Below are 24,694 nucleotides of genomic sequence, written 5' to 3' on the forward strand. Positions count from 1 at the left end.
TTTAGAGCAGAACTAAGAACGATTCCCACCCTCTCACTTAGATTGAGCAAAGCTAAAACTACCTGTTCTAACTCAGTACTCTCACTGGAGGTCACTCCCATGATATTTGTAACTTTCTGAACCTGATCGAGGAACTCTTGTGGATCCTCTTCTGGCTTAGATCCTGAGAATAAAGGAGGATTTATTCAGGTGAAGTCCCAAATTCTGGCTGTAGCAATATTGGCCACTAGGTTGGACAGAATAGTAGCTGGCCATTCATTCTTGGCTGCTACTAAATTGGCAAAAGTAGTAAATGCAGTTTTGAATTCTGCATACGAGACGTGCTTATCCAGGGGATCTGCCTGAATGGGCTAAGGTGCTGACTGGTTTTTGGTTCTTCTTTTGTTAGTCCTTTTGGGAGGCATGTTATATAACCAAAAGGAAGAAGCGGATAAGAATGAGATTTTAACTAGAGCTCATTCTCACTAGCACAACATGAATAATAAACCAAGGGAAACTGTTCGTACAACATCTCATAGCCTCCTGTACATAAGTATGGTGTGCTACGTACCCATGACCAAGACTCTACTAAATTCAGCTTTCAGACTTCCTAGGACTCTATTGAAACTTAGGCTCTAATACCAAGTTTGTAATGCCCTGAGTCTGGTACCCCAGACGATACACAGTGATCATAATCCTAAAGGACCACAAGCTAACCCATGAATAGTACCTGCTACAATAACTGAGTAATAATACTGTATAATGTAAAATAATGGGCTGAAATGCCATAAGGTTCAAAAATTTAATACTGATACAGAGAAATGATAAAATCTAATAAAACATCAGAATCTAAAATATTAATTACTGTCTGAACAAATAGTATGAAAAGCCTCTAAAACTGTCTGAACTGTGGAGTTGATGGGACAATCCCCCAACTAACTCCAACTACTGAAAAGAAACTGAGGTACTGAATGAATAAACATGTCCTCAAACTATGAGGACTCACCATTACTCTGTTTGTTAAAAGTCTGATCTACTAAGGGTGCTCTGGAGCCCTATTTCTTAACCTATGGTGTATAACACCATAGCGCAAAATAAAAGTATGCATCAGTACGTGTGAATGTACTAGTACGTAAAGTGAGGTAAGGATGAATGCAAGGGTTTATATACATGAACAATAACAACTGAATAAGATGAGTGTGACTGAATGAGAGTACATGCATGAATACGTAAATTGTAAGTGAGATCACGATAATACTGAATACTTAGTCTGAATACTAGTTAACTGGTGTAACTGATAACTAATATAATATTTACTGAGTGACTGTGTCTGATAGTCCTATTTTTTATGGAACTAGCAGAGTTCTGTACAGAGTTGAGTGACTATATCTGACAGTCCTAAAATCTGTAGAACTACCTAAGTTCTTTACTGATGATTGAGACTGAGACTGTGGGAGGTAATCATCTAACCGACATGGCCCTTTTTGAACTATTTGGGGTCCAACCTGTAACCCCAGTTGGAAGGGTGTCAGTACCGTACCAGGGTAAAGACAAGATGTGAGTTAACCTTTTCTGATAGAAAGCTCTTTCGCCAACCTCTCGCTGGTAGGAGAACTCAAATGAGATATATTAACCCTAGACTCATAGGGTTATATATCAACCTATGCTGGCTACGTAGTTTTGAAATGAAATGATTGCTTCTAAGGATCACACCCTCTGCTGGCAGGTGATCCCCCATCCTTGGGTTCACTCGGTGTTGAATCCTACTCCCAATTGAATAGACACTGGACTGATTTCTTAGTTTATACTAGGTTAGAGTGATCTTTTACTGATCGTACTGATTAACTGAACTAAACTGAGCTTACTGAGTTTCGTTGACAGACGGAATACTACTGAGTTTTGTCAGCTGACTGAGATTACTGAGGACTGAACTACGTACTGAATGGGACTCGATTGATACTGAGTTTACTCAGTTTTCATGAGTTCTGTAACTAAACTAGAGTACTACTGATCGTGACATGATTGAGGCTATTCTATAACTGATACTGGCTTTAGGCACATAGCTAAATTGTCAGGTATTAAATACCCCCAGGACTCGATAGCATAAAAATAATAAAACATAACAATTCTTGAATACTTGACAATAGTCAACAACACAAAATACAATCTATGAGGCATTTCATCAATCACTTGAAAGTCATGAACTTGCACATGAATAGGAATGCATTCTAACACATCATAATTTCATTAAACCAATCTCCTAAGCATTCCATCAAACACATACAAGGTATAGCTTTAGCATGGAAGACATTGTGAACATGTGGGTATAACATAAGTTCATCATTTAGATCACCAAAGGATCATAAAAGCACGATAATCTAAATTTCTCATTTTATCAAACACATGGGGTGTAGCTTCATACTTGGGCGTGAACAACAATGCTAATACATCATGACTTCATAATTCAAGGGTTTTAATATAAGAGAATCAAAATTCAACTTACATGCTATCATAATATCAAGAAATACATAAAGATTTCAACTTGGAACACATACCACAACATTAAATGATTACATTCAAACCCACAACATGAAAATCACAATTCATGTTTTTAAAAGAAGTTTCTTGAACTCCAAGGGTGGAAGGGACCCTTGGATGAACACTTTACATATCTTGTTGAAGAATTTCAGAAATTAATGGTGGAAATCTTGAGTTCTTGATTTGAAATTTAAAAACCCTAAGGCTTGATCTTGAGAGAAATTGAGAAAGAATGAGTTTATTTGCTTTCTAGGGTATTAAATTTTGTGTTTTGGGGCTGAGGGTCGAGGGAAAAAGACCCAAATACCCCTAAGAATGCGGTCTTTTAATGACTAAAACTGGGTTACCGACGCACAGGTTGACACGGTGCGTCGATGCCATCAACGCGATAGTCAACGCATCACGCCATGATCGTGCCGACTTATTGGAATTGATGCTTGTAGTTGGGGAAAATATTAACCAATGCGATAGGCGATACGGCACACCAAGATCGTGTTGGTTCACTATTTTGGGATTCTGATAGAGCTTCAAACAAAGTCCAAAAAATCCAAAACTTATTCGGGAACACCTATTAATCTTCCTGATAATGAATTAACTAAAACATAGACACTTAAAGGAAATTAAGGTCTCAAAATGAGATTGCCAACTTTCAAAGGCTAAAAATAAACTATGTTTAAATACTTAGCTAGAATTTTCTAAGTTTGGGACCCCTTAACAAGCTTAAAGGACTGAATTAAGCTAGAAATTTTACGGGGTCTTGCACATTTCTACCAAGGTAACCCATTGCATTAGCTCTGGGTTATGGTATTGGCTTACCTACCGATGAGTTATGGTAGGTGCCATCATAACTGGGTCGTGACTCTTTCGAAAGGTTGGAAGCTCATCATTTCAGTCCAAGTGTTGTCCCCGAGTCAATCACTATGTAGGGAGAGTAGAACAGCTGATTCCTGCATAGCGTGGGTATAAAACTGCCAGTAGATGGGCTAGAGGGTGAACGCTAGCACGATCTCGGGATAAGTATAAAATAATGTCATTTATAAAACCAAGTAAAACTATCCATATACACACAATAATACATATATATATAACTATGTTGGGAAAAAGGACCTGTTTTAGCATGCATTTAAAACCTTAACCTAAGTAACCAAGTATTATCCAATTATCCAAGCATTAAACCATTCGTAAGCAATCCAATTATCCAAAACCACCATTAATGTATATAAAAGCATAATTAAAATCATGGAAAATGATAACCAACCATTTAATATCAAAACCCCCAATTCATATTTGGAAACCAAAATCATACATTCAATGTAATCATGAAAACATTCAGAAAAACCATGCCTTTGGATAAAATTAAAAATGAGAGAAGAGAACATGCCCTAAACCAAGATGATGGAATGAAATCACCAAGCCAAGTCCCAAACCAATCCTCTAATTTAAACCTTAGCTTCTATTTCCCAAAAGCTTTTGAGAGAATTATAGAGTGTTTAGAAGAGTTTCTAGGTGTTAATGGATGGAATAATCGGGTAAATAACCTCCCAAGCAGGTTAGAAGTCGTGGGACATTATTAGGATAAGTGGGGAAATCTTCAAAATACCCCCACTTAAGTTGCAGCGAAAATACCGTTACAGGGGTATGACTTGCTCTCAGGAGTCATGCCTTTCTAATTCGAGTGGTACCCTCCACTCGTAGCCTAGCCTCAAACTTTGGATAAAACTCTGTCCAACATACGCCACATCCAACCAAGTCGTATCTGAAGCATGATCTGTACCCTTAATATGTTACCCTAAAATATTTAAACACAAAAATGATTTAGACACTGTCCACCATACGAGTTCTGGGTACGATTTGTACCCTAGCTTACGGTTCATGGTGAGCTACTCATATTTAGATCCAATCTAAGTAACCAAGTATTATATTAACTTAAGGAACTAAATAATCCATAACCACCAATACGACACATACCCCTAAGTTGTATCCATTCCAATAACCAAAATTCATCCCACCAACCAACACTGGTCAACATATGACTGGACCATACTATCCGTACCCCAATATACGGCTTGTACCCTCTAGTCATATTGGGTCCAGAGACAAAAATTCCAAGAAATTTTCTGAGGTTCAGAAACTAGGGTGTTTCAGTCTGCCCCACTAGAAATATTCGTCTTCAAATGATGGACAAGGTAGGGGTAACCACACGCACGAGTCATATGCATTATCAAATATATTTCCAATCTTTAACAAAGTTTGAAAATAAGGATGTGTTAAAGAACGCATACCTTCCGCATGAATCCCAGGAGAAAAAACCAAATGCTGATATGTGGACTTCATGTCCTCCTTCACTTCCCATGTAGCTTCTTCCATGTTATGGTTCTGCCAAAAAACTTTAACCGAAGCCACATATTTGGTCCATAACCGACAAACCTGCCTATCTAAGATCTCAACTGGGACCTCTTCATAAGACAAAGAATCCAAGATACCTAATCATCCCAAAGGAACAACTAAAAAATGACCACCAATGCACTTCCTCAACATGGAAATATGAAAGACTAGATGAACCAAGCTCAAGCTAGAAGGCAACTTCAAATCATAAGCAACATTACCAATTCTCCATAATATATCATAAGAACCAACATACCAGGGATTGAGATTTTTCTTCTTACCAAACTGCACTACTCCCTTCACGGGAGATACCATGAGCAAAACCTTATCCCAACCTCAAACTCCAAGTCTCTATGTCTGAATCCGCATAGGATTTTTGGAGACTTTGGTTAGCCTTAAGACTCTCAAATCACCTTCACCTTCTCTATATCCTGGTAAACCAAGTCAAGACCAAAAATTTCTGCCTCACCAAGCTCAAACCAACCAATAGGAGATCTACACCTCCTACCATACAATGCCTCAAATGGGTCCATACCAATACTAAAATGATAGCTATGTTGTAAGAAAACTCCACCAAAGGTAGATACTCAACCCAATTTCCACCATAATCAATCACACAAGCCCAAAGCATATCCTCTAACGTCTGAATAGTTCTCTCCGCTTGCCCATCCGTCTACAAGTGGAATAAAGTACTAAGACTAACCATAGTTCCCACCCATTTCTCAAAAGATTGCCATAAGTGAGACATAAATTGTATTCCACAATCAATAATAATCAAAATAGGCTCCTCATGCAGCTTTACAATCTCCTAAAGATACAACTTTGCATAATCCTCCAATAAGAAGGCAGTCTGCAATGGCAAAAAGTGTACAGACTTAGTCATCCTATCCATGATGAACCAAATCGAATCATATTGATTCCAATACTAAGGAAGACTAGTAACGATGCCCATATTGATCATTTCCCATTTCCATTTAGGCAAATCACTTTATTGATACAACCCTCCTAGCCTCATGTGCTCAAACTTAACTTTTTGACACACCATGCACTTGGCTACAAAATCATCCACATCCCTCTTCATGTCATTCCACCAATAGATCATGAAACATATTACTTGAGCCTGGATGAACAACATAGCACGACTTATGCTCCTTAGCCAAAATCCTTTGTTGCAAACTGTCAACATCAGGAACACACAACCTCCCTTGGTGCCATAAAGTACCACCACCACTGATCTTAAACACCACTACCTTTTGCCTGCTAATGTCACTCTTTATTTTCATCAAAATAGGATCTAGAAATTTCTTCTCCTTAATCTCTACACCATGAGATGATCAAACCACTTCTTGCACCACCACACCACCATCCTTGGAGTCCAAGAAAAAAACTCCAATATTATCCAAGCGGTGAATATCCTTCACTGATTCCCGCTTTCCTTCCTCTATATCATCTAAACTCCCTATGGATAACCTGCTAAGAGCATTAACAACCATATTAGCCTTACTTGGGTGGTAGTGAAGACTCATATCGTAGTCCTTGAGAAGATCAAGCCATCTCCTCTACCTAAGGTTAACCTCCTTCTGAGTGAACACATATTGTAGAATCTTATGATTAGAAAAGATATCTATGTGAACACCATATAAATAATGCCTCCATATTTTTAAAGCAAACATAAATGCCAACAGCTCCAAATCATGAATAGGATAATTCCTCTCATACACTTTCAACTACCTAGAAGCATATCCAATCACCTTCCAATTCTACATTAAAAAAACCAAGCCCTACCAGAGATAAATCACAATAAACCACGAACCCATCATTACCTTTTGACAAAGTCAGAATTGGAGCCAAAGTTAACTTATCCTTTAACTTCTCAAAACTCCCTTCACATGCATCTGACTAAGAAAACTAAACCTTCTTCTGAGTTAACTTAGTTAAAGGAGCAGCTATCGATGTAAAACATTCCACAAACTACCTATAATACCATGCTAAAACCAAGAAGCTCTGAATGTCGGATGGAGTCGTGGGTCTAGGCCACCTCTTCACCAAAGCAACCTTTTGCAGATCTACCATGATCCCCTCACTAGAAATAATATGACCTAAGAAAGTTACAATGTTCAACCAAAACTTACACTTGGAGAACATGGCATACTACTGCTGTTCCTTTAAGGTCTGAAACACCACACGAAGATGATTAGCATGATCCACCTCACTCTTTGAATAAACTAGAATGTCATCCATAAACACAATAGCAAAGAGATCCAATACTGATGAAAACCCCTATTCATCAGATCCATAAATGCCGTCAAAGCCTTAGTCAACCTAAATGACCTTATCAAAACTCAAAGTGCCCATACTGAGTATGAAAAGCCATCTTAAGGATATCTACCTCCTTAATCTTTAGTTGATGGTACCCATACCAAAGATCTATCATAAAAAAGAACTTGGCACCTTGCAGCTGGTTAAACAGATCATCTGTCCTTGGAAGAGGATAATTGTTCTTGATTGTCACCTTGTCCAACAACCTATAGTCATGCACATCCGAAGGGAACTATCTTTTTTGTGCACAAAACAACACTGGTGCATGCCAAGGAGATATACTAGGATGAATAAACCTTTTTTTCATAAGATCTTTAAGTTGCTCCTTGAGTTTTCTCAACTCAGCCAGAGCCATTCTATACGGAGTAATAGAAGTTAGAAGAGTATCTGAAACCTAGTCAATACCAAACTCTATTTCCCTATCCATTGGAACACCAGGAAGATTATTCGTAACCTCTAGAAACTCATTAACCATTAGAACTGACTACAAAGAAGGACCTTCAAAGTTTGTCTCTTTAACCCCGACCAAGTGATAAAGACAACCTTTAGAGATTAACCTTTAAGCTCTAATATAAAACTTAAATATCCCCCTAGGAGATAAATAACCACCCTTCCATTCAATAACCGGTTCACTACAAAATCTAAAGATAACCATATGGGTTCGACAATCTAGGGAAGCGTAGCAAGAATGAAACCAATCCATACCCAGAATAACATTAAAATCCACCATACCCAACTCAAATAGATCTGCCAAGGTCTGCTTGCCACCAAAAGATACCACATGGCCCCTATAGACTCTCTTAGCAATAACCGAGTCACCCATAAGGGTAGAAATAGAAAAAATATCCTAACTTCCAAATTAAAACCAAAAGAAACAGCCACTTATGGAGTCACATAGGAGAGAGTGGGCCTCGTATCAAGTAAACAATATACGTCATAAGAGAAAAGCTATAACTTACCAGTAACAACATCAGGTGATGCCTCAGATTCTTATCGGGATACCTAAACATATAACCTATTTCGACCAAAACTAGAACCAGGAGCAGTAACAGAAGTAAAGCCACACCACCAGGTATAAGAGAAGAAGATAAAGCCACTTGAATCTTATTCACCCCCATAGCAACCTTATTAACAAGACAATCCCTAAATCAATGTCCTTCTTGGCCAAACTTGAAGCATTTATCCCTTCTTTTATCGTAATAACCCCGATGAGGATGACCATAGAATTGATAAGGAGGGCTTAAAGAAACTAACTATCCTCCACTTGGCTGATATTGTGCACCCTATGCCTAGAAATTATTATCACCATGATGACGCCTGTCGCCCGACTGGTAGGGAGCACTAGCAGAAGAGTAGGAACTAGAACTCCCCCAATTATTTCTTTGCCATTTAATATCATCTCGACCACCCTAATACTGAGCACATCCCTAGTGTAAAAACCTTCCCCTCTTACTTTGTCTATCTCCAAACTTTTCTTGCTTCCTCTTTTCATCCTCCACATGCTGCATATGAGTCAACCTAGAGATGTCCATATATTTAATCATCAAGGCGATCTTTCTCTTCAAAATCAAATCCCGATTAAACCCAAAAGCAAACTTTCTCATTCTAGACTGCATGTTAGCAACTAGATCAGAAGCATACCTTGACAAATGGTGAAACTTCAAGGCATATTCCTTGATAGACATCCTCCCTTGCTTCAGGTTCACAAACTCCTCCATCCTTGCTTTCCTCAACTCTTTTCAAAAGAACAAATATAAGAAGGCCATAAAAAGTATACCACAAGACTGATTCATCCACATCACCTTTATCCCTATCCTACTATTTATACCACTGATAGGCAATATCTTTGAGCTAATAAGCTACAAAATTTATCCCTTCCACATTAGTATCCCGCATCACTCAAAATATCTTTTCCATTTCATCCAAGAAGCCTTATGGATCCTCCTTCACCTTTACTCCAAAAAAATAGGAGGACCCACCTTCTTAAATTGGCCAACCCTTGTGGCCTCAATAGACAAAGCACCAATCGCACCCTGCTCAGCCTGAGCAGCGACCATCTGAGCAATGACATGAATAGACTGATGGAATTTTGCATTAGTTATTTTTCCTTCAGAAGGACTAGTAGCAATGGATGGAATGCCAAAACTATCAGGGATAGGACCATTAGATCAAAGATAAACTCTAGAAGTAGGATGCACCCTTTCAGCATTACCACCAGATAGGATAGAAGAATTTTCCTGTGTTTTAGATCTATGAGGCATGATCTGAAAGATGAACAAATAAGGATCAGGGAAGATTCCAAGACTGAGACTCCAAGTTTGACAATAGAATAGCAAGAAAGTGAAACATTTCTAAATGCCTTGTATCCTCTCTCTTATAAGTGTGGCGCATTATACACCCTTAAAAGAGACTCTACTAGATATGAATTTATGGACTCCCAATTGACCATGAACCTATCCTTTGATACCAACTTAACGCGACCCAACCCAGGGCCTTGTTGTAATGGGCATCCCATGTCCGACCAAGACCAGAGACTACCCCCATTACCTAACCTAACCTCTAGCCACCTGTCCTAAGTTAACTAAATTTTGAGCATGCAATAAGATAGTTTAACAACTTACACAAAGACTCGGGGGTAGGATTACAATCCTAACTGACCTAACCGAGACCAAGCATCCCATACCAATAATCTAGCCATACCAAACTATTCCAAAAGAAAGGCCATAAACCAGGACATAACCAAAGATGTTCCAAACATAAAATAATCAAACCCAAAATAAAATACAATGGAAAAACCAACAATTTTGTCAAATGATGTTAATCTACAAGCTTATTCATAATGCCAAGGATGACACCAATAAAGATCCCACCCATTCCAACTCATAGAAGTACCACAAAGCCTCTAACAAAAAGAGAAATAAAATCTGGTTGGGATATGCCCCCAACCATGGCCAAAATCAATATCCCAAAATTCAATTAAAATGTCAAGAAATATCCATCACATGAAATGGAGCCTTCCAAAAGGATGAAAGCTCACCACTTTAGTCTAAGTGTTGTCCCCAAGTCAATCACGATGTAGGAAGAGTAGAACAGCCTGTTCCTATGTAGCATGGGTATTCAAATGCCAGTAAATGGGTTAGCGGGTGAATGCTAGCATGATCTCAGGATAAGGATAAAATAATGCCATTTATAAAACCAAGTAAATCATTTATATACATACAACCATACATATATATATTTGTATATATATATACACATACATATATATATAAATATATATATATATAACCATTCCAGGAAAAGGGATCGGGTTTAGCATGCATTTAAACCCTTGACCTAGACTGTGTAGCTTTGCCTTCCTAAACCACCAGAGGGCTATATGGGTTCAGCTCCCCTAGCTAAAAGGGTCCTAGTGCATGTAGATATACGACCAGGGAAGAAAACCTGGGATGACTAATACATCTCCTAAAATATAGTGTGACATCATTCACACGGTCTCCAAGACCAACCTCATATTAGCAAATATAAGTTTCCAATTTTGGTCCCCCCGGGACCTCTACCTTCCATGGCTTTGCTACACATCCCGCCATTATTGCCAACTAAAAACATTACAAAGCAACCAACTAATCCATTTTCCATTTATTAACCAAGGTAATTTAGTGGTAGTATCGTCATACCGACCATACTTGTAAATACTATCCATAGCCAACCATAAATAGGTTAAGGGGACTTTCAAGTGCCCTTCCATTTACTATATTAAACCACTTGGGGGATTCCATGTACCCCTTAATTATAACCATTAGCCATTTACCATTCCAAGCCATTTAAACCATGCATAATTCCTTTACCAAGATTTAGAACAAGCAAGAGTTCTATTAAAAGTAGTCAATGCAATGAACATATCTTTATAAGCATTTTGTTAAACATATTAGGGGCATAATATGGCCAAAATAACTTCCAATTACCATTAAACAATTCCCATGAAATCCAATTGTCCAAAGCCACCATTAATGCATATAAAATCATAATTAAAACCACAAAAAACTATAACAAACCATTTAATATAAAAACCCACAATTCATATTTAGAAACCAAAATTATGTAATCAAAACAATCATGAAAACATTCATAAAATCCATGCCTTTAGATAAAATTAACAATGAGGGAAGAGAACATGCCTTAAAACAAGATGATGATTAAAAGAAATCACCAAGACAAGCCCCAAATCAATCCTCTAGTTGAAACCCTAGCTTCCCATACCTAAAAGCTTTTGAGAGAATTATAGAGTGTTTAGAAGAGTTTATAAGTGTTAATGGATAGAATAATAGGGTAAATAATCTCTAAATTAGGTTAAAAGTCTTGGGACCTTATTAGTATACGTGGGGGAATGTCCAGAATACTCCAACTTAAGTTGCATCAAAAATCCCATCATAAGGGTACGACTGACCCTCACGAGTCGTATCCTTCTAATTCGAGTGGTACACTCTACTTATATCCTAGCCTCAATCTTTTGATAAAAAAATTGTCCAGCATACAACTCATGCAACCAAGTCATATTCAAAGCATACGATCGTACCCTTCATCCATACCCCTGGTAGAATTAAAACCAAAGAAGATTTAGACACTGTCCACTATATGAGTCCAGGATACGACCTGTACTTTGGCTTACGGATCATGGTGAGCCACTCGTACTCATATTTAACCTAACTAACCAAGTCTAAGATTAAGTTAAGGAACCAAACAAACTGTAACCACCAATACGACTCGTAACCCTAAGCCTTACCCATTCTAGTAACCAAAATCTATCCCATCAACCAAGATTGGTTAGCATACAACTAACCATGCCATCTGTACCCCAACATATGGCTCGTACCCTCGAGTCGTAATGGGTATAGAGAGCAAAATTCTAGGAAATTTTCTTTGGTCCAGAAACTAAGGAGTTTTCATTTCTTAATTAAGGAAGAGTGTATATCACTAGTAACTTGATTTAACTATGATATTAGAAAGATCTTCGGATCATGTCTACCTAAGGGCAACTTAGGTGTGGGTGTGTGAGATTTGATGCAAATTCTAGTAAACTTCTAATATAGTAGGCTATGTCTAGCGCCCTTGAGGGTAATTTCTCAATAAAATCTCAAGGATTTCAATTGTTGACCATTTTGAGAACCTAACAAGTGTGACAATCATACTCACCCACTACCTCTATTAAGGCATCCCTATTTCTAGGATGATACCCAAGGCAAAATCAACCATAAAATTACCCTTATGTCTAAGATTGTGAAAATGAGTAGATTAAACCCATTAATTATATACTATTGCCTTGTTTCCCACATCTCTCTTCCAAGGATAATGAGGGTTCCTAAAGTTTACCCAAACCCTTCTTCAAGAATGGTTTGGGCTTTCAAGAGCAAGGAGTTTTCACTCACAAAACCATGTGGGTATTTGGAGTTTTCACTCAAAAATCCCAACCAATTTAATCAAGAAATAGTATAACACATTATCATCTAACTAGAATGTACAAAAATACATCACAATCCATAATTAATTTGCACCTTAGTTCAACATAATCCCAAGTCTAAAAAATTTGCTACTCGTGAAAAAAAAAGAGCACATATACCAAATAGGTTGTTCAAAGCATCCACTCTTCATAAATATCAAAATCAAAGTCTCCAAATCAACTTTACAATTCTTGACTAATTTAGGGTTTCAATTTTAATTCAAAGTATTTCTAGTCTCTAGAATACCCAAAATGCAAAAGGATTTCAATCTTTTAAAGGATTTGGGGTTGGCTACTGAAAATTATGAAACTTTCCTTGAGCTAAATCTCACGTAACCAAAATCACACTAGATTATATATGATCACAACTACCTTGATCGCGTGTAGATAAACATGATTGCAGTTGCTGACCGTGTTAACTGGCCGTGATTGTGGTAACTGAGGCCTATTTCAGCTCCAGGTCTTCCATCTGCACTTTCTTTTTCTTCTGTTGATCCTTTTGAGCTCAAGTTCATATATTTCCACTTTATAACCTGTATGACTATAAAATATGGATATTAGTGCATTTAAATATACATATGCCTCTTTTTTTCCTTCAAAACATGGTAATGTGCATGAATATCGAGCGTAAATGAGCGGTAAATCACCGCTCATCAACACCCCTAACTTAAAGCTTTGCTTGTCCTCAAACAATACTATCCCTTACGATTAGACTATGAAAATTTATTCCCATATCGAATTACCCAAATGATCCTAATGACTTCAAGCTTAGTTAATACCACAATTTAGCTCTTCAAATATGGGCAAAACTATTTGCACAACACCACTCAACATAAAATGTGATTTTTCAAGGAGGCAATAGACTTTAAAAAGCAACTACACAACAAATAATATTACTCTAAAATTCACTCCTTTTTGAACCCAACTACATTACACTCTTTTTACCCAATTTTTTGGGAGATGACAAAATTGGCCGATTTATTTACATGCCTCCTCACAAGAAAAAAAATTCACAGACCAAGTCATCAATTATGCAACAAAGAGTTTATGTGTAGAACACTCTCCCTCACACAAGAACTTTCAATTCTAACAAGTATCATTCCTTAGGCTCGCTCCTATTTTCAATAGCTACTACAATGCAAAATACTACGTTGGGAATTAGGAAGGGCCTTTTATGCTTGTAATATAGGTTCGGGGTAGGGTAGGATATCTTTTAGGAACAACAATTCTAAAACCTCCTTGAAAATATACATCACACTATTTCATCTAAATTTTGATCATGGGCCACTTCTTTTTTTTTTTTACTCTTTACACATGCCAATTTTTTATTTTCATGGTTAACCCATTTTCCTTTTCACTTTTTTTCTTGCACCCTTAGTGCTTCTCTTTTCTTTGTTGGGTCCTTTCCTTTTTTTATTCACTTGTTCTTAATACTTAAACTCATAGGCACTTAGTTACAACTTCGTGTCCCAAAGTTACTTCTTTCAATCATCAACACCTCAACTTATGCATTTAGCCTTAAGTTATAATTTTAAGTTCAAGAAGGCTATGGATCAAAAGAAAGATAAAGATTGAAAGGCTCACGACTTGTAATGTGTTTCTAAATAAAAGTCTACAGGCTCAAAGTAGATGTCTAGGGATAACAACTATGCAAGGGTAGGCATTTTAGACTAAAGTGGACTTCTAATTTCACAAAGATAGCTAAGATCATCTCTCCAACAAAGTAGAATAAAAATTTACCTTGAGAGACTAATGGGGAAAGTTCTAGATGGTACAAGTACACATGAGATTTGGTCAAATAAGATCATCATATATGGCATGTAAAATTCACCAAGGAGGTTCATTGCCCCTTCCGCTAACGATAAAAAATAAAATATTTTGATATTTTCACAAGTCAAAATTTAAGAGTCATAAAAAGAGAAGAAAAATTATTACAAGGTTGCTCACGTGAATGCCCTTGATTTTTAAAAAATTTTGGATGAAGGGAGGTGTTAACTCTACATGGACACCACCACCATGTAGCCTCAAGCTTGTCATGAAATGCCAATAACTTTTTTAGGACATTATCCAAACATATTCCTCTCTCCAGGAGCAATTTTGTCCTTAGAAGATCACTGTAGTAGTGAGTGTGGTACTCGGATGCCATAAATTAGATATGGTCATATTTTTCCATGAGATTATCCAAAAAAGAAGAATACAACACACACAACCATCATTACCATTTTTATACACAAGTATGATATGTTTCTCACAAAAGCCCTTTAGATAGTTACTTGGTGATGTTCATGCAAAAATTTTTGTGCAAGATAGAAAATTTACTCTGTTAACATAATCACGGGCCATTGAGTCACAATCACATTAATGCAATTGTCGTATTAATATCCACGATTGCAGTCACTGAGATCGGTTTCAAACCCATTTTCCATGTCCTAAATTTCAAAATCTATGGCTACAAGCATGCTCTATAAGAAGAATCTACATTAATAGTGTGGAATAGGCCAACTAGTACTCAATTATCCCCTTAGAATGTAAGACCATTAGTGAGCATTCGTTTTTGCATTATATCAAGCACTTAGTGTTCACTCTTCATTTGTCGCTATTTCTACACATATTTTGGGTACTCAAGACTTTCTCACTTATGTGCAAACCATAATATAGTATCTAAATACCAAATAAGATAAATTTATGAAATAATGAAGCATGAAAATCAAAGATTGAGGCCCTCTCTACAACATGCATTCTATGACCTATTTTCAACAATTAAAGCATGGATTAATGACATCTACCAGGTATGTGATACAAGTGGTGTATATCACTAGTGACTTGATTTCACAAACTAAGAAACAAACTTTGATTTAACTTCAAAATTAGAAGAATCTTGGGATCATGTCTACCTAAGGGCAACTTAGGTGTGGATGTATGAGAGTTTATGTGCATGCTAGTAAACTTCTAATATGGTACGCTAGGTCTAGGATCCTTGAGGCTAATTTCTCAATAAAACCTCAAGGTTTCAGTTGTTGGCCCTTTTGAGTACCTAACAAGTGTGAAAATCATATTCACCCACTAACTCAATTAGGTTATCCCTATGTATAGGATGATACCTAAGGCAAAATCAACAACAAAACACCCTAAGGTCAAAGATAGAAAAAGTGAGTAGATTCAACCCAATAATTATATATTATTCCCTTGTTTCCCACATCCCTCTTTCAAGGATAATGAGGGTTTCTAAAGTTCACCCAAACCTCTCTTTAAAGGATGGTTTGAGCTTTCAAGAGCATGGAGTTTTCAATCACAAACCCATGTGGGTATTTGGGGTTTCACCCACCAAATCCAACCAAATTAATCAAACAATAGTATTACCCATTATCATCTAACTAGCATGTACATAAATACAACACAATCCACAACTAATTTTCACCTTAGTTCATCATAATCCAAAGATGAAAAGATTTAGCTACTCATGAAGAAAGAGAGAAACATATACCAAATGGGTTATTCAAAGCATACATTCTTCACAAATATCAAAATCAAAGTCTCCAAATAAACATTATAATTCTTGCCAAATTTAGGGTTTCAATTTCAAATTCAAAGTATTGCTAGTCTCTAGAATGCCCAAAATGGGAAGGGCTTTAAGCTTTTAAAGAATTTTGGGTCGGCTGTTGAAAATTATAAAACTGTGCCTGAGCTAAATCCCGCGTAACTACGATCACACTAGATTCACCATGATCGTGGATACTGCGACCTCGTGTAGATCAATGCGATAGCAGTTGCTGATCATCTTGAATGGCTGTGATTGTGACCCTCAGTCTACGATTGCATTAACTGAGGCTTGTTTCTGCTTAAGGTCTTGTAGCTGTACTTCCTTTCTCTTCCTTTGATCCATTTTAGCTCAATTCTATATTTTTCTATCTCATAACCTTTATGCCTTCAAAATGTGGATATTAGTGCATTTAATCATACATAGGTTTCTTTTATTCATTCAAAACATGGTAATATGCACGAATATCGAGCATAAATAAGCAGTAAATTCACTGTTCATCCATAACCCAACTTAAAGCTTTGCTTGTCCTCAAGAAACACTACTCCTTAACATGAGACTATGCACATTTATGCCCACATCAAATGACCCAAATGATCTTAGTGACTTTAAGCTTAGTTAATAACACAATTTAGATCTTCAAACATGGGCAAAACTATTTATACAACACCCCTCAACATAAAATGTGATTTTTCAAAGATGCAAGAGACTTTAAAGAGCAACTATCCAACAAATTGTAATACACTAAAATTGCCTACTTTTTGACCCCAACTATATTATACTCTTTTAGCCTCATTTTTGGGGAGATGAAGAAATTACCTACCTCAACTTATTTACATGCCTCCTCACAAGAAACAAAATTTCACTCAACAATTCATCAATTAGACAACAAGGAATTTAAGTGTAGAACACTCTCTCTCTCCCAAGAACTCTCAATGCTTACAAGTACCATGTCATAGTCTTTCCTCTATTTTCAATAGCCGCTACAATGAAAATACTAGGTTTGGAATGAGGAAGGGTTTTTTGTGCTTGTAACGTAGGTTTGGGGGTAGGGTAGGATATCTTTTAGGAACAACATCAGTAAAGCCACCTTGAACATCTACATCACACTATTTCATCAAAATTTTGGTAATGGGCCATTTACTTTATTTTCACTCTTTACACATTCCTACTTTTAATTTTCATGGTTCACCCATTTTCCTTTTCACTTTTTTTTGTACCCTTAGTGCTTATCTTTCCTTTGCTGGGTCCTTCCCTTTTATTATTCACTTGTTCTTAATACTTAAACTCATACGAACTTACTTACAACTTCATGGACCAAAGTTACTTCTTTCAATCATCAATACCCCGAACTTAGGCTTTCGGCCGCAAGTTATAATTTTAAATTTAAGGAGGGTGGGGTTCAAAAGAAGGATAAAGATTGAAAGGCTCACAGCTTGTAATGTGTTTTGCAAAGAAAGGTCTAAAGGCTCAAAGTTGGTGACTAGGGATAACAACTATGTAGCGGTAGGAATTTTAGGATAAAATGGATTTCCAATGTCATAAAGATGGCCTAAGATCGTCTCTCTAACCAAGTAGGATCAAAATTTGCCTTGAGAGACTAATGGAAAAAGCTCTAAATGGTACAAGTATGCATGAGATTTAGACAAATAAACTCACCACATATGGAATGTAAAATTTTCCATGGCAGTTCAGTTGCCCCTTCTGCAAGAGACAAAAAATAGAGTATCTCCTAATTTTCATAAGTCAAAATTTTAGAGTCACAAAAATAGAAGAAAATTTTTTATAAGGTTGCTTATTTCCATGCCCTCAAATTTTGAAAATTTTTGGACGAAGGGGGTGCTTACTTTGCATGGGCACGATGCATGATTTCCTAATTATGGCACCAACCCAACTGTTTAATCTAACATTGTGGTTTTCATACGGTCCAACCCATCATATGACTATTCGATATTCGCCATAGGTATAAATGCAATCCCAAAATCGGAAATATTGTCGGTACTCAGAATTCCCTTGGATATGTGACTTTGATTCCATGAGTACTCAGACTTCCCTTGCATCTATGGTTTTAAACCCAAGCACGATGCTTTCCCCTTAAGAATGTTGTCACTCAGTCTATCATAGGGAAAAACTCATTTGGTCAAAATAAGAACAAAATAACTAATCCATGCAAATATGGGTACCATCAGAGTGCCCAAAAATTACAACCCAAATAAAAAAGTTTAGAATCAAAAAAAAAGAAACAGGAGAAAAATGTCCAAAAATATCAATAATACAGGACTAGATCGAATGAATACAGAGATAGGAACCCCCAACTAAAGAGGTGGCAGTGTCTGCACTACATAAATAATCAAGCATAACGAGAGATATGGGTGCTCCATGAAACCGAATCAAGAGCTGTTGTTACTCTGAGACTCTACTTCATCATCATCCTCTTTATGATTGGACCATTCGACTGGGGCCTAATCATCACTCTCCACTAAATATGAAAAAAGTTGATCACAAGGTTTTAGGACCTTCCAAAGGCCTTTCACCCTCTTCCATAGCTTATTAAAGAACCTATCTCTCTTCTTCTCCCTTATGACCATCTTTTCATATGCAACCCAGAGATTATGATGTGATGCTTTTAAGGATGAGTTGACTTTGTAAAGTCTAGTAATGGTGGATTCCTATTTCTTATGTTCCTCTTAATACTTTCTATAATCGGCTTGTGACACATATGAATGTTAAGTGGTGGAGGGATCTTTTAGTCCCCAGGGTAAACCTGACATAAGTTCCTTGATAGCCGTAATATCAACTCTAATAAACCTAACATGAGTTCCTTAATAGCCGCAATATCAACTCCAATGTCCTCAAGAGGTCCAGCAGTGGATGGCCTACAAGACTCAGGCTCCTCGCATTTTGACTTTCCCAAGTCGATTTTTCTCTTTTTGATTTTACTTGGTGCACCTTCACATCAAATTATCAAAGGATAAGTGGGGGTACTAGAGTGAACCTAAGTGTCTTCATAGTGTTATTCAACCCTATCTCTTCTACAAATCTCAGTAATCAAATAGGGAAAGAAAAGATGTGTACCACCTTATTTCTTAAAGAACTTTATATCAGATACCACAAGATCACCAACATTCAAGGAAATGCTATATAGAATAAATGCGACCATTTGGGCTGACAAGTCGGGGACTGATGTCATGCTAGTGCAAGGAGAGACTTAGCTACATATTATGTTCAACCAAATCCATGCCTCAAAAGTAAAGTCATTCATATGGATGTTATTCTTGGTTTATTCTAATGAGACCTCCTTTCTAGGAAATAATCTTTCTTCCAACTAGCTTCCCAGCTCATACCTTTTTTCTTTGAACTCACCCATGTTTGCATTTGGGATCCCATAGATACCATTAATTTGCTCCTCCCCAAAGTTCAACATTTTTCACCAGATCTTGATAGTCATGTTGGATAGATCTGAGAATGACACTACGCTAAGGTTGGCGAAGAATTCACTGACCCATTTCTCATTTTCCTTACACAAACTCAGGGAAAAACACCACCACCCTATAGCCTCAAGCCTTTATGAAATGCCAGAAGCTTTTTTGGCATATTATCCAAACTTATTCCTCTCTTCAGGAGAAACGTTTTCCTCAAAACATCACCATAGTAGTGAGTATGGCACTTAGATAGCATGAATATGATGTGTTAGTATTTGTCCTTGAGATTATCCTAAAAAGAAGCATACAACACACCCAACCACCATCGTCATTTTTATGCACAAGTAAGCTATGTTTCCACCAAAGCCCATTAGATAGTTGCTTTGTGATGTTCATGTAAAAATTTAAAGTGTAGGATTTTTGTGCAGGGTAGAAAATTATACTTTCTTATCGCAATCTTGGGCCTTGGAGCCACAATCACGGTGCCACATTTGTGGTACCAATGGACGTGATTGTGGTAACTGAGACTAGTTTTAGACCCATTTTCCATTTTACAAATTTCCAAATATAAGCCCACAAGCATGCATTACAAGAAAAATCCACATTAACAGCACAGAACTACCTACTAGGTACTCAAGTATGCCCTTAGATTGTAAAACCATTAGTAAGAATTCATTTGGGCATTATATCGAGCACTTAGTGTGAACTCTTTATTTGTCTCTATTTCCACACATATTTTGGGTACTCAAGACTTCCCCGCTTATGTGCACAAGATAATCCAACAACTACATACCACACAATAACACTTTATGAAATAATAAAGCATGAAAATCAAAGATTCAGGCCCTCTCTACAAAATACATTCTATGACCTATTTTCAATAATTAAAGCATAGATTAACAACACCTATCGGGTATGTAATTCAAGAGAGATACAAGAATCCAATTGGACATCTCACAATCTTATCTAGAAATGGGTCCAATCAGAGAGTAAAGTTGAAAAGGAAGTGTAAGGGAAATAGGGGAATCAAATGGCTATATAGTTGAGATGACCGTGATCGTCGTTATGTTCTCGTAATTATCAACATAAGGGTGACCGTGATCACGGGTCGCGATCACGGTAACTGAGGGCATTTATGCACCCTTGCTTTCCCCTATTCAACTTATTTCACAATTTAACATATTTTCCCTAGTTTAGTTAATAGTGCAAAAATTTCACATTTCCCCCTTTTTAAGAACCTCCAATACATTCAATAGTTCCACAAATGCATGGGTTATTCAATTTTCAAAATTAAAATCTACACTACATAAGCAAAAGCAAAGGATACAAGCCACTTTCATGGAATTTGTGGGTTGCCTCCCACATAGTTCCTTAGTTATCGTTGTAGCATGACGTCTTTAATTTTTCTTTGTCAAGGTGGGTCCTCAAATACCCCTTTGTTCACCTCTTCAATTTCAACATCTACCACGAATATCAATTGAAGTTCTGTGGGTTGTTTCCTTATCTTGCAAACCTTAAAGGAAACCTCATCCTCATGCACTCTAAACTTTATCTCCCTCATTTCTAAGTCAACAATGGATTTTTCGGTGGCTAAGAAAGATCGTACAAGGATGATGGGTACCTCTTGGTCCATTTCACAATCCAGAACCACAAAGTCTGTCGGAAGTATAAATTTGTCCACCTTGACTAGAACATCAAACAAAATTCTGATCGATCTCTTGATCGACCGATCCATCACTAAGAGTCTCATAGATGTCGGGGTTGGTGAATTTAAACCAAGATTCTTATAGATGGAAAAATGCATGAGATTGATACTTGCACCAAAGTCATATAGAGCTTTTGTAAACACATCCATTTAGATGGTACAAAATATTCTTAAAGCTCTGGAGTCTTCCTTCTTTTCCGCAACCTTGCTACTCACAATAACACAACAACCATGGTTGACATCAATTGAGTCACATTCAATAATTTTCTTATTTGACAGCAACTTTTTCATGACCTTAGGATATTCCAAAATCTCTTGGATCACTTCAAGCAATGGGATACTTGTGGAAAGATTGCTAAGCTTGGTCATAAATTTGTTGAGTTTGTTACCATCACCTTTTCAATGGAACCTTAGTAGAAATGGGGTAGAGACTTAGACTCTAGTCCTCAAATAATTTTTTTAGTTCTCATTCTCAACCACCACATCATCAACTTCCACCGATTCTTTTTTATTGTCTTCTTTTTCATGAGATTGTGGTGGTACATCTTTTGGCTTAACCTTGGGTACTTTTTCACCCAAATCTTCTAAAAAGTGATCACCAAAGTTCCTTCCACTTCTAGTGACTATTGCTAAAACTTGAGCTTTATTCTTCGTGTTTACAATAGCATCACTAGGAAGACTGCCCCTTGGCCTAGCATTTATTTGAGTGAAAATTTGCCTAATTTGGATTTCCAATTGTTTGATGGGGGCGAAATTAGAAAAAATGGTTTGTGAGAATTTTGAGAAATCTCCTTTCATTTTATGGATCATCTTTTCTGTTCCATCCACCTTCATCAAAATTTTTGCCAAAACATCTTCGGATTTGTACTTGTCGAGGTCAATGGAATTTGGCTCTTAGTTCTTTGCCCAATAATATAGAGGTACATAGTGCTCATAGTCACGATCTCTATCTCTCCAATCATAATCACATTCATGGTCCATCAAACCTTGATTCCCGACTTGCCTTTGATAGGTGAGGAGGGAATCCCCCAGTTAGTTTGCCAAGTACTGAATCTTCTTATCAATCTTTTTAGCCTCTTTATCATATTCATAGGTTTTTGATGAAACAACATTCACCGCTTTTGTGGGTGCACCCATCATATATTTTTTCAAAATCTCAAGTTGCATCATCATCTTATCCATGTTCTCCTCTCTCTCTCTCTTCATCTTATTTTCTTTGTTCCTTGCCAACCAAGGATGTAGTGGGAGAACTTTTAGGAACCTTGACATCTCAGGTATCACATCCTCAGTTTTTCTTGGTAACTTCCTCAAGAAAATTCATTGCATCATGATAATGAAACTTCACTAGAGAGTCCCCTACTGCATTTTCCACCTTGGTTTTATTGAGTGGGTCAAGAGAACGGTTGAAAATTTTGAGAATCATCTTCTTCGAGACCTCGTGGTTTGGACATTGCATTAGTTTTCCTTTGAATCTCTCCCATACTTCATACAAAGTCTCTCCATTCAATTACCTAAAGTTGATGATTTTATACCTCAATTGAAGTATTTTGGAGAAAGTATAAATTGAACTTTGAGGTGAAAGATCGAAAAGGGTGCAATAACCAAGTGGCTGACTGTCTCTTGCATCTTGAAGGTAATCATGAAAGGCATGGAGAAATTAAAATTGATGATGCTTTTCCCAATAAATTAGTTATGTCCTTTATGAAAAAAAATGCAACATGGTATGCCGACTATGCCAACTATATAGCAAGTGGTGTACTTACTAAGGGAATTAGCAACAACCAAAAGACACAATTTTTGTTTGATGCTAAGAGATATTTTTGGGATTAAGCCATTTCTATTTTAGGAGTGTGTGGATGGTTTCATTAGGTGGTGAATTATGTAGTTTGAGATAAATAATATCCTTGAAGCTTTCCACTCTTCACCTTACGGTGGTAACCATGGACGAATTCTTACCGCCGCTAAAATCTTTTAATAGGGGCATTATTGGCCCTCCATGCATAGGGATTCCATTGAGTTGGTAAAGTCTTGTCACCAATGCCAAATGCAAGGTGGTATCTGTAACACCCCAAAAATGTGTCTTGCGACGTCACACGGTGCTTGGGACTACGAGTATTCCCAAGCTTACCATGTAAGCCTTCTACAAGTTCTGAAACACAAAACTAGGATAAACTAGGCATGTGATAACACTGAAATACTGAGTACTATCTGAACTGAACTAAATTTAACTAAGAATAATGTTTTTAAAGTATTTAACTTAAAATTCTAGAGAATCAACACTTAAAATCTTAAATGTAACTGACAGTTGGACAAGCCTCTACTTCTACTAGCTAGAAAGCTACTCGGACAGACCCCCAGCTAACTCAAACTAAACTAAAAGCAACTAATCAAATACTGTAATAAGAAGAAAATATAAATAATTGGGTCCTCAAACAATATGGACTCACCAACTATTGGGATGTAGATAGAGATGCTCGCGGTCAATCATGCTGCTGGAACTGAGCAGCTGAACCTACATTATTAAACAATGTAGCACATATACATATATATGAATCAGTACTTTTGGAATGTGATGAGCATACGGGGGTAAATGCATAAGTAAAACAAAAGTTCAATATTCATACAAAACTTTCAAAGGATGCATGCTAAGGGTAAATGACTCACCTTGGCTCGAATAAAATGTGCACTGCGAAATAATAAAACATGAGTATGTAAAACATAGATAATCTTTGTGAGCCATAACACTTGGTTCTAAAAGTTATACTTTTACTCTTTATGTTGGGAATTTCTGCTAACTGACATAAACCTTGTGAGTCGTCATAGAGTTCAATGTCTTACCGATGTTGGGGAGAGCTGTTCTACCTTTGCCATTAGAATAGAACTTTATCTTAAGTAATCACTGACTTAGCACACTATGGGCACTTAAACCTATAGTGGCACATAGTTATAGGCATGAGACCTTTGGTATCATACTTAACTCAGTGCTAAACACTACTCCCATACCTATCGCTCAGACTTTAGGAAATGCACCTTAAAATAGCACACGGGTTTGTAAGGAAAACCATTTATGCTTCTCTTTGCTTTAAATCATAAACTATATGAACAATGTGGATTCCTTATCTTAGTTTAGGATCAAAAATTAATTCTTTCTTAAATCTTGGTAAACAACTTATAAAAGAGGCTTTAGATCATAGTCTTCTTTAAAACTTAAAACTCATTCTTAGGTTTAAAGCATATGTACTTAAATTTTAAGAATTACATAATAAAACTTCGTTCTCAATAACCATCTTGAAATCATTTAACAATCTGAA

At 36.9% G+C, this 24,694-nt stretch overlaps 1 non-coding gene across 1 annotated transcript; it reads left to right on the forward strand.

Moving 5' to 3' along the window:
* Positions 1-22,816: 22,816 nt before the first annotated feature.
* On the forward strand, positions 22,817-22,922 carry LOC124886849. Its single transcript, XR_007044255.1, has one exon. It is a non-coding gene; the product is annotated as a small nucleolar RNA R71 (small nucleolar RNA).
* The last annotated feature ends 1,772 nt before the right edge of the window (positions 22,923-24,694 follow it).

Source organism: Capsicum annuum, chromosome 8, assembly GCF_002878395.1.
Source record: "Capsicum annuum cultivar UCD-10X-F1 chromosome 8, UCD10Xv1.1, whole genome shotgun sequence".
NCBI lineage: Eukaryota > Viridiplantae > Streptophyta > Magnoliopsida > Solanales > Solanaceae > Capsicum > Capsicum annuum.